Raw genomic sequence first — 12,364 nt, 5'->3', positions numbered from 1 at the left:
TGGCACTGTAGGTGCTGTGGAGCACGCACACTCCAGATTTGGGAGCCAATCAGAATGCGCTTCTCTTCCAACTAGTTGCCAAAGTCAGAGTTTGTACATTATTTGCAGCCGCCTATTTCTCGTGATCCAATGAACTTGTTCGAAGAGCGGAAGTCGACATCCTATTGGTCGAACCGTTACTATGATGTGCAAAACTGATGGAGAGAACAGTTGCTGGAGGTGGAGGAAGTAATGATTTTGATATTAGGCTATAATATGCCTATGTAAAATTATAGCATGTTTATTAGAGATATTGACACCGTGCCAATAAGTAGCCTATATTAGAAGCACCATAATAGGTGAAACAGCTGCCCATAATGGACATCTGTGTTTATTTGGAAATACAAACTGGAATAAATCTTGGTGAATTTGTATTTTTTGTTAATAAAATAAAATAACTTACATTCTAATAATAAATAAAAAGAACTAACCTTAACAAATATACCTTTTCGGTCAGACACAAACACAGTTGCGTATATATGTGTTGGCCTATCACTCACTCTTATCAATACATTTACCCCCCCTCCCCCCCTCCCTCCCCCCTTCCCTCCCTCCCTCCCTCCCTCCCTCCCTCCTGTTCACATACGTGTGATCTATCCATCAAGAAGAATGAGATAATTCCTTTCTATGGCCAGAGCGGAAAAAAGGATCACAATGTTTGCATCTCTTTAATGAAGGACAGGGAGGACCCTCCAGATGGCTCGTGCCTGACAAAGGCTGTCCTTGTCAACTGTGTCAAACTTGCTTAATTGTCACTGTCCATGATTCAGTTCAGTATGAGCAGATGGATCCAAAACAATGACAAGCAACCGAACAGCCACAGTAATCCATAAAGGCTGTGGGAAAATATTAATCATTTACACCTAATGCATAATGAACAAGTAATAAATGCCAGGACTATTTAAATTACATCCATACCAGCTGTAAATTTAAGACTGATGCATTTATTTGAGGTCACTCTGTTTCAGAGACTGCAATGTCTGGTTTGGACTAAAGTGTATTGCTATCTGCCTCTGCAACACCGGAGAAGAGACACGTGACCATGGGGATTTGAGTGTCAGAAAAGTGTGTGTGCCTTAGAAACCTTAATACACAACCAACTGCGGCTTGTCTGCAGGGGATTCAGATTTGGCTGATCCAATGTGTGAGTTACAAAGGAAAAGAAATAGCCAACTACCGGTATGTGCACTGCAACTTTAATTAATTACCTATGAACTAAGACATGGTGAATGCCAACATAAAATCAAATGTTTGATAAGTCCTAAAGTATTCATTTAATTGTATTAAAGTGAAATTCACACACATAAAAATGATAAAATACAGAGTTTCCTTGATCAGGCCTATCTGGTTTTCTTCTGTGGTTTCAATACATTTGGTAAACAGTGTAGGCCGAGATCATTTGATTGGACAAACAGGCCTATCTTTGTAGTGTAGGATGAGTCATCAATATTTGTCCATATAAATGTAAAATCTGCATACCGGTATGTGCTAAAAGTTTATTTTGTCACTGTTTATGAGTAGAATCCCATATAGTTTGCTTCAAAGTGAACACACATGGATTAGATGCCACATGACTCAAAATTTGCTTATTTGCTTTAAAAGCTTGGCTTGGTTTCTAATCCCAAAAGTTCTTGTATTTAGCTTTTGTAATAAGATTTAGATGATGTTTCCCACTACACCGGCAGGATTTATTACTTCACACTCTTTTCTCTGATTACTTAGTAGAAATTCTTTTCCACATGTAGGTTTGTGCATGTGATCCCAAAAGGCAGGCATGACTTGCAGAAAGAGATTCTAATCTGCCTGACTACAAGACCCAGCTAAACGATGCCAAATCCCGTTGAAAGAATGAAGCAAAAATGAAAAGCTGGGGGAGTTGTAAAGGTATATCGATGACCTGGAGATTTGAGGATGGTGAACATGGATGGATGGACATTTTGACGACATGCTGAAATAAAAGGGGCCTGCTTGCTGAGGGACAATAATCTGACTGTGCTGTGTCTGTATTGACTATATGTAGCTTTGAGCATCGTGACTGTAACAACTAGAGTGGAAAGTACATTTTCAGTTCAGATGCAAATAGACGGCTTCTTTGTTCCATATTTAACACAGACATAAGGGCGGCACTGGAGAGGCACACAATACCCAGTGCTGTTGTATGACCACTGGTGTGCATTATACATTATTCATAAAGGAGATGAAAGAAGCAATATCATTGTTCCACAGCTGATATCATGGAGGGGGAAATTAATTTCAATCCACTGTAAATTACACACAGTTAGAGCGATCACCTTTTTTTTTTTTTTTTTTTTTTTTTTTTCTGCTGAGCTCATGAGAATCAGGCGGCTCTCTCTCACTGTCTCTCTGAATAAGCCATAAGCTTTTTCTCTCAAAGCCAACTGAAAGAAAAGAGAAGAAAACAACTAGAGATGTTTCTTTAAAGGAATAGCTCATCTAAAAATGAAAATTCTGTCATTTACTCATGTCGTTCCAAACCCGTATGACTTTAGTTCTTCCATTGATTGAACACAAAAAGATAATTATAGTGGTCACTCTTTTCCATGCAGTTAGTCCCCATGCGAACTGAAGCTTTCAAAAATATTGAAAAAGTACCATAAAATGATCATTAAAGTGGTCCAAATTGCTTGTGTGTTACATTAAAAGTCTTCTTAAGTTATACGATTAAACCCTGTGTGAGGAACAGGCCAAAACTGAAGTCCATGTTATATTAAAAAAAGTGGCCAGGATATTATAATAATTTCAGATCTTGTGTTCCACACACGAAAAAAAGGAGCAAAAAACAACATTTCATTCAGTGAACTATCCTTTTAGTGCTGCAGTCCGCAATGATAAATATAGACTATGTATGAGTAATTCACAAAGCTCATTACCGACCGGACGCACATTACAGACACAGTAGTTCTTTATTATCGGATACACCTTCAAGCATGACTAGATATCAGTCTCTTTTATCCACAAGGCTGCACTAATGGGCGCACTCTGCAGAAGGAGTCATGTGTCTTGGATGATGTACGCTAAACGATTAGGCATACTGTCTGGTATTTGTTCTCCGCTTTTCCTCATCCTGAATTGGCAGGATTTTCAGGGGTCCAAATATGCATAAATCACTAGTATGGCTGTGCACGCACATGTGCAACAGAGCGGCCCAAAAATGACAACGAAGTGTTAATGACTCTGCAAAAAAAGAGCAGCACACACCACCCAGCCCCCTGGCTTATTAGCTAGTAAAGGCAGAGGCAGCCTCCCTCCGTCTCCATTTCTGGGTGGCAGGCAGTCTGCGCTCCTGTGATGTCATCCTGCAATGTGAGCATCCCACTTGGACTGATGCAATACTCCGGTGACACTCGGTAACAAGCAGCCAGCGTCTGCCAATCCCCGCCCCCATGCCCTCTTCCTCTGTCTTTCTCTGTCACTCTCCACCTCATGGCCACTTTTCCTAGAGTCTTCTCAAGTTTTAATCAGCCTCTCTTTCACCTTTCTACCTTTCTCTCTCTCCTCTGTCTACTTTTCTTGTCGTCCTTTTTTCCCCCACACGCCTACTCCTCAGCTACCCTTCTCTCTGAACGGCCCTCTGGTTGTCATGGCATCAGGCACCATTGCTCAGCATTCTGCAGTTCAGCAGATAAAGGACGGGCTGTTTAACTCTTACCCGTCTGAGCCAGAGCGGTTTGCAAGACACAAAGATAGTATATCAGCAGGCATAATCCACATTCCCCATGACTAATTAACAGTTTATGATGATGATTAAACAGCACCTAAATCTAAATATCAGGGGAGATAAGATGAAACACTCAACAAACAGAATATTAGAGAGTTCCCTTAAGTAAAAGGCGTTTATTCAAGTATGCTATTAGTACTATTCTTTTAAACTAAACATAAGAAAGTAAACTTTCAGTCTACTTTTTATGCACGTCTCAGAAATATACTTACAAATGTACTTAATTATACTTGACTTATGCTGACATAAAGTCTAAGTATATTTGGCCTGTACCTGTACTCAATCTTTTGATCAAGAAGATATACTTAAAAATATAATTAAGAATTCTAAGTATACTTGGCTTATAGTTGTGTTTACTATATTGATTGAGTATCCTATTAAATACTTTTTCATATTGTTTTACACACTGTCTTATAAACTTACATTGTTTGAACATATTGATTTATAAAGAAAACGTGTTCCTAATTCTGAGTATCTGATTTTAGGCTACTCCACTTGTAGTGTACATTTACTTCAAATCTACTTTACTTCTGAAATAATGCATAATCTCCTGATCAAAACACAGATGAAGAAGCAGCAGAGACAAGTGATAGATATATAGTGATAGATTGCTTATGCATATATGTACAATAACGCGATCATCAAACATTAAACAGCATATAAGTTCAAAACTGCCTAACGTTAATACAGAATGAAATGTCAAACCCATGAAGAGGAAACTACTGTGAAGCTATGGGAGTGTTAATGGACTCGATTTACTCCATCTGTGTTTTGATCATCGTTCTGAATCCCATTCAGACATAGTCTTTGACAAAAATGGGATTTTTATCAGCTTTTTGTTTAAAATGTTGCTTTTTAAAAAAACGTACATTCAAGTGTTGATAATAAAGGATGCAAAATTGTGCAGTTAAAGTACAAAAGTACAGTTAAAGGTATATTTCAAGTATTATACCAAAAATAAATAGTAGTATACTTAAAGTGTCAACTATGAGTGTAATGTAAAGTTTACTTAAAGAAAACTTACAAGAATACTTACAGTATAAAACTACTTAGTAGTTTACTAAGAATATACTTCAAAGTGTACTTTCATAAACTAAATAATGTGCTACAAGTATTTGATTGGTAAACTATCACTATACCTGTAAGTTCACTTGTAGTTGCAGTAAATGAAAAACTTAGATGTAAACTAGTTGTGTACTCAAAGTTTACAACTGTTACACTTAAAGTATACTTAAAAAGTATATTTTTTATACACTAAATATGTCGGCCAATTTAGTCCCAAGTAGTATGAAACAGTGTATACTTCTAGTAAATTGATATTACCGGTACTATATTTGCTACATATAGTTAAAATATACTTGAACTTTAGTTAAGTATACTTAATAAAATTAACTTTAAGTATATTTATTATTGTGTGGGTTGATCTGTGTTTTAAAGTTGCAATTCGCCTAGCAGCACCGTTTTAAACCAATGCAATAAACAAGCCCATTGTTTTCTGGTACGATACAGGAGAAACCTTAACAGATATCTTTGCATTCTGTCATGAGACTAAAGTGGCTGAACGAGGTCTGCAACTATGAGACAGTGTCAACTTGAGAAGCAAATAGATTAACCCTTTGCCATAATGGCAAGGCTGCACTTCATTACTTAGAAGCCAAGTAATGACTGGACTCCATCAAAAGATTAGAGGCCGAACCTGGGTGTGCCTCTTCAGGGGTGGATTGAGGTCTAGAAAGATGAAAAATCCTCTTTCTGTTGCCTTATAGTGTTTTACCTACATCATTCTACTTGCTCATGCTTTTTTCATTTTCCAAGCAATTCTGAAACAAGCTTTGTAAGCCACTCTGGATAAAAAATTTCTGTTTTGAGAATGAAAAATGCACAGGAAAAAGAAATCTTCAATGATGGCTTTAATTTCAAAAGAACACGCAAATCTTAAATAACTGTAGGCCGCACATTTCTTTAGAGGAAAAGAAGGGGTTACCCTTTAACATTTGTTCTATTTAGCAACTTCACTGCGTTTATATGTAGTAAATCCATATTTTGGATTTAGAGCCATGTCTACGAGGTTTTAAAAAAAGGATGGGAGTCTCATTTGCATCTTTCCATTCTTTGTTTGGATGCAATTCAAATGCCTAGCAACACAACCGTGGGAGTTGAAGGCAATCAGCAGTTGATACAATGATATGCGTGTGTCACTGATTTCAGTCTTCTATCAAGGGATGAAACAGACATCAGGTGCTGGTTATAATTATAACTAAGAGCCAGGGGGAGAAAAGGGTAGATGGATAGTTTGTTCATATTTCAGCAAGAAATTTCATTGGAACTCAAGTTTATCAGACAAATTAATTACGCACACAACTTGTTAAAATTAAGGGACACGTTAAAACCCTGGATAAGGGTCCTGAAATTATGTAATCCCACTGGATTCACACTTAATACAATAACACACTTCTAAAGACATGGAAGTGATAACTTGTAAACAAAAGTTTAAGAGATCAAAGTTTGATTAGTACAGTGGATCACAGAATGTTCCATTCCATATGCTTTATTACATGTATTAAAGCTGCCGTCGGCAACATTTTTTTGATCATATTCAGTGAAATCGACACTATAATCCGACAGAAAAACATAAATAAAGTGGTTTTAGAAAAAAACCCGAGCTTCTAACTCCACCTGGGGAGCGTGTTATTTGTTTAGCAAAAATCCACAGCTCCCGGATCATCGGGTCCAATCAGCGCAGGGGTGTGTGAGATCTGACTGTCAATCACAGATCGGGCACAGGCCACCCCTCGGCCCTCGCGCACGTTACAATCACATGCACACGCCTGAAGTTCGCGGAAGTTCGCGCAGTAACGAAGAGTGATGGCGGAAAATCAAGTAAGCTCATTTAGAGTATAAATGAAGTTAGCAATTGCAATCTATCGGTAGATTAGCCAGGACAGCATACCTCCAAATAATCCATGGTGTTGATGGATGCTGATGAGACGGGCGCGTTCACTGAAAATCTGGTGCACACGCACTGACGAGCATGAACTCGGTGGTGGGAGGGTATTCGTTAACAGTGGGGGAGGGCCATGAGAGTTGTAAACATTCAAAATTTTGCCTAAGTCCACTCAATCTGCCAGACTTGCCGACTGCAGCTTTAAAATGCACTATAAAATTAGTGTGAAAATACAGAGAATGGGAGTAAAGTTGTGTCATGGTGTATGTTTGATGCATATATATATATATATATATATATATATATATATTAGGGGTGTAACGGTACATGCATTCGTATTGAACCGTTTCGGTACGAGGCTTCCGGTTCGGTACGCATACAAACCGAACGGTTCCTTTTTCCTGCCGATAAAATCTGCGCTGGCGCGACCACCGCAACGTTGCGCAACATCAAATGGCAAATGTAATGAAAGCGGAACGAAACGGCGCAACTCATTATATTGTGCTTCACGGACCTTTTATCAGTTCAGACCAGCAGCATCTGTGCAGCGCAAGCCGATCTTGATCAAGCGACACTGTTACTACACAGCGCTAAGAGATCCAGTGAAGAAAACATTTGAATTCGCCACTGAAGTAATAACATCGCTGCGAGATCTAGTGAGAAACATTCAGATTTCTCCATTATTAACTGTAGATCTCTATTAGATCAAACAGCGCTGACGTGGAAACCAGGAGAAACATTGGACCGTGAATGATCTAGTTATAGGCTTTAAGTCCACAGATCAGCAACATTCACCATGGATTTAATATAGTAACACTAACTGTAACCATGGAAGTTTGGCTGGAATAGTGAAATGCTTTCAAGTACTTCACACATCTTTTTCCAGCACTTCAAAACTCATATATTAATAGGCTATATATATAATATTTAGACAACATTTAAATAAATATTATTTTTAATGTGATGACCAAAATATTATTTGTTCATCCTTCAAAGATTACCCCCATTTATAAACCTGAAAGTTTCAAGATGTAGGAAAACTCAAACTTATTTAAAAATATTTTTTTCTTTCAATAAATAAGAAATTTCTCTGGCATTTCTTTCTTTTTGCTGTACCGAAAATGTACCGAACCGTGACACTTCTTTCTTTTTGCTGTACCGAAAATGTACCGAACCGTGACACCACTGTATCGTTTTGAACCGAACCGTGAATTTTGTGAACCGTTACACCCCTAATATATATATATAGTAAATATAAAAAGAAAATGTGCAGGAAAAAACAGCGATGATGAATAACAAGGATAACAGAGGAATGCAGATAAAACAGATCTCTGGTATTGTAGCCAAACGTCACCAATCCTGTTAGTTAAGTGAAAGTTATGTCACATTGAATATTTATTAATAAAAATAGGGTGGAAAAACAGAACAAGTATACTTAAGTCTAAACTATAAAAGTGAATATATTTAACTGATCAAAACAACATGCAAAGGGCCAGAAGCATACATATATGTGTATGGGAGACTGGGCATAATATAAAACTTTAGCTTTGATCATGAATTTTAATTATGTAACATGAAGTTTGCCCAGTAGCAATAGATAGTTGGCAGAAATGCAGACACTGGTAAATACAGGTGCAATCCAAGGATTGAGGCTTACAACATGCACATTTGGTAACTGAGACAATCATTTGGCCGAGGCCTCTGCTTTGTCTTAAAACAGCTGCAGGTTTTTTTTTCCATGCATTGTGGTCCAAACAAAATAAAACTCTTAAAATATAATGATTATTTTCCAAAAGTGGGTGGTTCATTTTTCCAAAAGTAATAATGGTTACTACAGTCCTACATACAGGCCACGGTCAGCTGCTTTAGGCTGAAGTATAAAATAATCATATACATATGGTTATATTATTTATTATAAAAAAATATCTGTTTACAAGCAAAACACCATCACACATGATGGAGCTGAGAGGCCAAACAGCCCTCTAACTGTAACGGTTGTGCTATTGGCAGGTTTAGAGATAGCAGTGTGTGATTGTTAGGACTGGAGGAGCCAGGTGGATAAACAAGGACTCCATGAAATTCATAAACATGCTTTTGTGTTTGTCTCTCTCTCTTGCACACATGTACTGTAACACACACTCAAATTTAAAGAAAAAAAAAGGTGTTTGTTTGCATAGTATGCAAATCCAGACTTAAACACCACATACTGAGGAAATTAAGCACTTCTGGGTAAAAGAATAATGGTAACATAACAACTTAGCTAACATTAGTTAATGCATTAAACCTTAAATGCATGAATGTTTCGCCAATCATTATTACACATTCGGGTCTTTAGCGACCCGGATCTATATCTAACACGGATGGATCTCTACCTGTCGCGATAATATAAATTTGTCCTGCCGAGCCTGCTCTCCACGTCTCGTCTGCCCAGCCAGAGGCTGTTCACGTCCCGTCTGCCCAGCCAGAGACTGTTCACGTCGTGCCTGCCGCACAAAAGACTATTCACGTCGTGCCTGCCGCACAAAAGACTGTTCACGTCGTGCCTGCTGCACAAGAGACTGTTCACGTCGTGCCTGCCGCACAAAAGACTATTCACGTCGTGCCTGCCGCACAAAAGACTGTTCACGTCGTGCCTGCCGCACAAGAGACTGTTCACGTCGTGCCTGCCGCACAAAAGACTATTCACGTCGTGCCTGCCGCACAAAAGACTATTCATGTCGTGCCTGCCGCACAAGAGACTGTTCACGTCACGTCTACCGATCCAGAGACTATTCACGTCACATCTGTCGAGCCAGTGCCTACGGGCAAGATGGCCGCCGCCGAGCCAGTGTCTCCGGACAAGATGGCCGCCGCCGAGCCAGTGCCTCCGGACAAGATGGCTGCCACCACGCTGTCTGTTTCTGTTCCCGAGCCGGTGTCTGTTCCTGAGCCGGTACCTGCTCCAGTCTATGAGCCCGTAGCTGCCCACAAGAAAATTGTGGGGGGGGGGGGCAGTAGGTCCCGCGATGGGACAATGAAGGCCGTACCGCCATGGTCTCCTGAAGGGTCTTCGCCATGGCCGGCCGAAGGATCTTCTCCACTGTGGCCACCCGAAGGGTCTTGACCGCCGCAGTCAGCCGAAGGGTCTTCGCCGCCGCGGCCGCCCGAAGGGTCTTCTCCACCGTGGCCACCCAAAGGGTCTTCACCGCTGCGGCCTCCCGAAGGGTCTTCACCGCCGTGGCCGCCCAAAGGGTCTTCACCGCCTTGACTGCCTGCACATCCTGCTCCGCCCTGGCCGCCTGCACATCCTGCTCCGCCCTCGGCGCTTGCACATCCTGCTCCGCCCTGGCTGCCTGCACGTCCTGCTCCGCCCTGGTCGCTGGCACGTCCTGCTCCGCCCTGGTCACCGGCACGTGCGGCTCCGCCCTGGTCGCCGGCACGTCCTGCTCCGCCCTGGTCGCTCAGGCCCGCCTTGCCTATATTCTGGTCCCGGTTCCCAAGGCGGTCCTGGCCCTCCGTCCCTCCCCCAAGACCGCCTCCGCTTCACCACCCTCCTGAACTTTTTTTTGACACACTGCTGCACTTGGATCCTGCTTCTTGCTTCCTCCTCTGCATCGTAACACCTGAGGTACAGTATGCGTTTAAGGGTTAACTAACATTGACTAACAATGAGCAATACCAGAGAATGTCTAATATGGGGAGAACTCCCACTCTCAGTAAACTTCCGGGTTCTGAACTGGTTGCAGTTCCACTCTGGTTCCATATGAGGGCGCTCACTTAACGAGTGCAGAATGAATGGAGGTCTATGGAGCTATACCCCTCAAAATCCACTTTTCTCAGGATATAATTTTTTGTCTAGTAATTTGAATGTTGTATTCGAAAGGAGATGCAAAGAAATTACACATTACTGGGTGTCAGATTTTTTAGAGTCACTTATTTGCTTTAAAAAGTCTTTTAAAATGTCAATGACGTGATACACATCGTACGACCAGAGACCTGCTTTACGGCAATCCTTCAGGCGCCGCCATAATGCGGAGGGCAACTTTCCCATACCTCTCATAGCGGGAATTGAGAAAAATGCCTGTTTCGTGTGCTGCTTGGGCGGGGCTGTACAAATCGCCACACAATTTAAAACAGGTCTCGAGGAATTACCTTTCACAAACAAGACTGAACATTTGTTTCTGGTTGTATTTGGTCATAATGCAATTAGTAATAGTAATGTTCAGAGGAGAAAGTCTGCGAAATTTAAAAATACTACTGTTATTGTGTCACGAAATGTAGTTTTAATAGTTTTTCAGTCGACAATGTAGTTGTTTAAAGCTCAAATCTGTGGTTTATTTATAAAGATAGCGCCTATTTAAAAATTTGATCTGACGTTTTCGGAGTTGTATGATCCATGCGATCACCGCGCGCTTAGCGCTCATGTACCCCACCTGGAACAGCCTTACCTCGGCTAGTCATTCTGACGTTTGCCGCTGGCTCTGATGTCTCTAGTCTAGTGGTTAAACATGAGATACAATTCGTCTTGAGTATATCTAACGGGCGATCTTTGGTCTCATTAATCTATCATTTGTTCCCTGGCAAATCGTTTTGGCTGAGGGCAAAGTGAAGTTTCATAACTTTATATTTAGGCTATTTTAACGTTGTATCCTGCTGTATGTTTGTCTGAATCGTTTACTTTATTTCTTGTCTTGTATAACTTCTTATACCTTTTAGGCTACTTATACTGTTATAATGGCTATTACTGATCAAATAAAACTGAAAGTTGTGTCAGCTTTATTTTATATAGCCTTTTCATTACTATTTTTTTGCTGTATACTGTTTGTTTATTCTATTGACTAAACTATTTACTATTACTTCTCACTTTATCTTATATTTACGATTTGCATTGCACTGTAGTTGTACCATATCGTATTACCATAGATAAAGGATCCATCAGTTATCTTTGTTATTGCTAAAATCGGGTCAATCACAGAAAATGCTTTTTCCACAATAAGAAAACTATCGCAGCAACGTTCCAAAGCCGCAAATAGGGCGTCTATGTATTTATTATGTCTATGCTTTTGCGCTCAGCACTTTCTTTTCTCTCGAAGTATCAACAACACAGCTGACACAGGTAAATACATGTGTTAGAAGAGTTAAGTCCGCCTTAACATTGGTCCCGCTTCGGATGCCACGATGCTCTGGTCGTAATCAGTCCTTCTATGTCAGTCCTTCGAATGCTAGCGCGTTATGGGCAACAACAACTCAACCTGTAAGAAATCGAAAGGACATAAGGACTCGTTCATTCAACTTTCGACCTATAACCCATGTTGAACTTGCAAAACCTAGAATCAAATCTGAGATTTCTCAACGGCAATCGGGTGAAAGAGACAAATTTAGCCATCTAGCTCCATAGTCTTCCATTCATTTTGCACTCGGACGATCGCCCCCAGTGGAACTCTAGTGGAACTACAACCAAAATTCGGTACCATAGGACTTAAAGGAGAACTCCGGCGCAAAATGAACCTTTGGTCTAATTACACATTGTTACCTAGTCAACCGTTATCTGAGATTTGTTTTCATGATTATCGAATGTAAATAGTTTTATCTCTACAAACAGTTTAGCCTATAAAGCTAGTATAACGCTAGTATATTGGGCATAGTGTAATGACAAATAAAAA

The sequence above is a fragment of the Rhinichthys klamathensis genome, unplaced genomic scaffold, assembly GCF_029890125.1.
Source record: "Rhinichthys klamathensis goyatoka isolate OS25496 unplaced genomic scaffold, OSU_Roscu_1.1 h1tg000007l_1, whole genome shotgun sequence".
Taxonomy (NCBI): domain Eukaryota; kingdom Metazoa; phylum Chordata; class Actinopteri; order Cypriniformes; family Leuciscidae; genus Rhinichthys; species Rhinichthys klamathensis.
Note: the sequence above shows the minus strand (reverse complement) of the source record.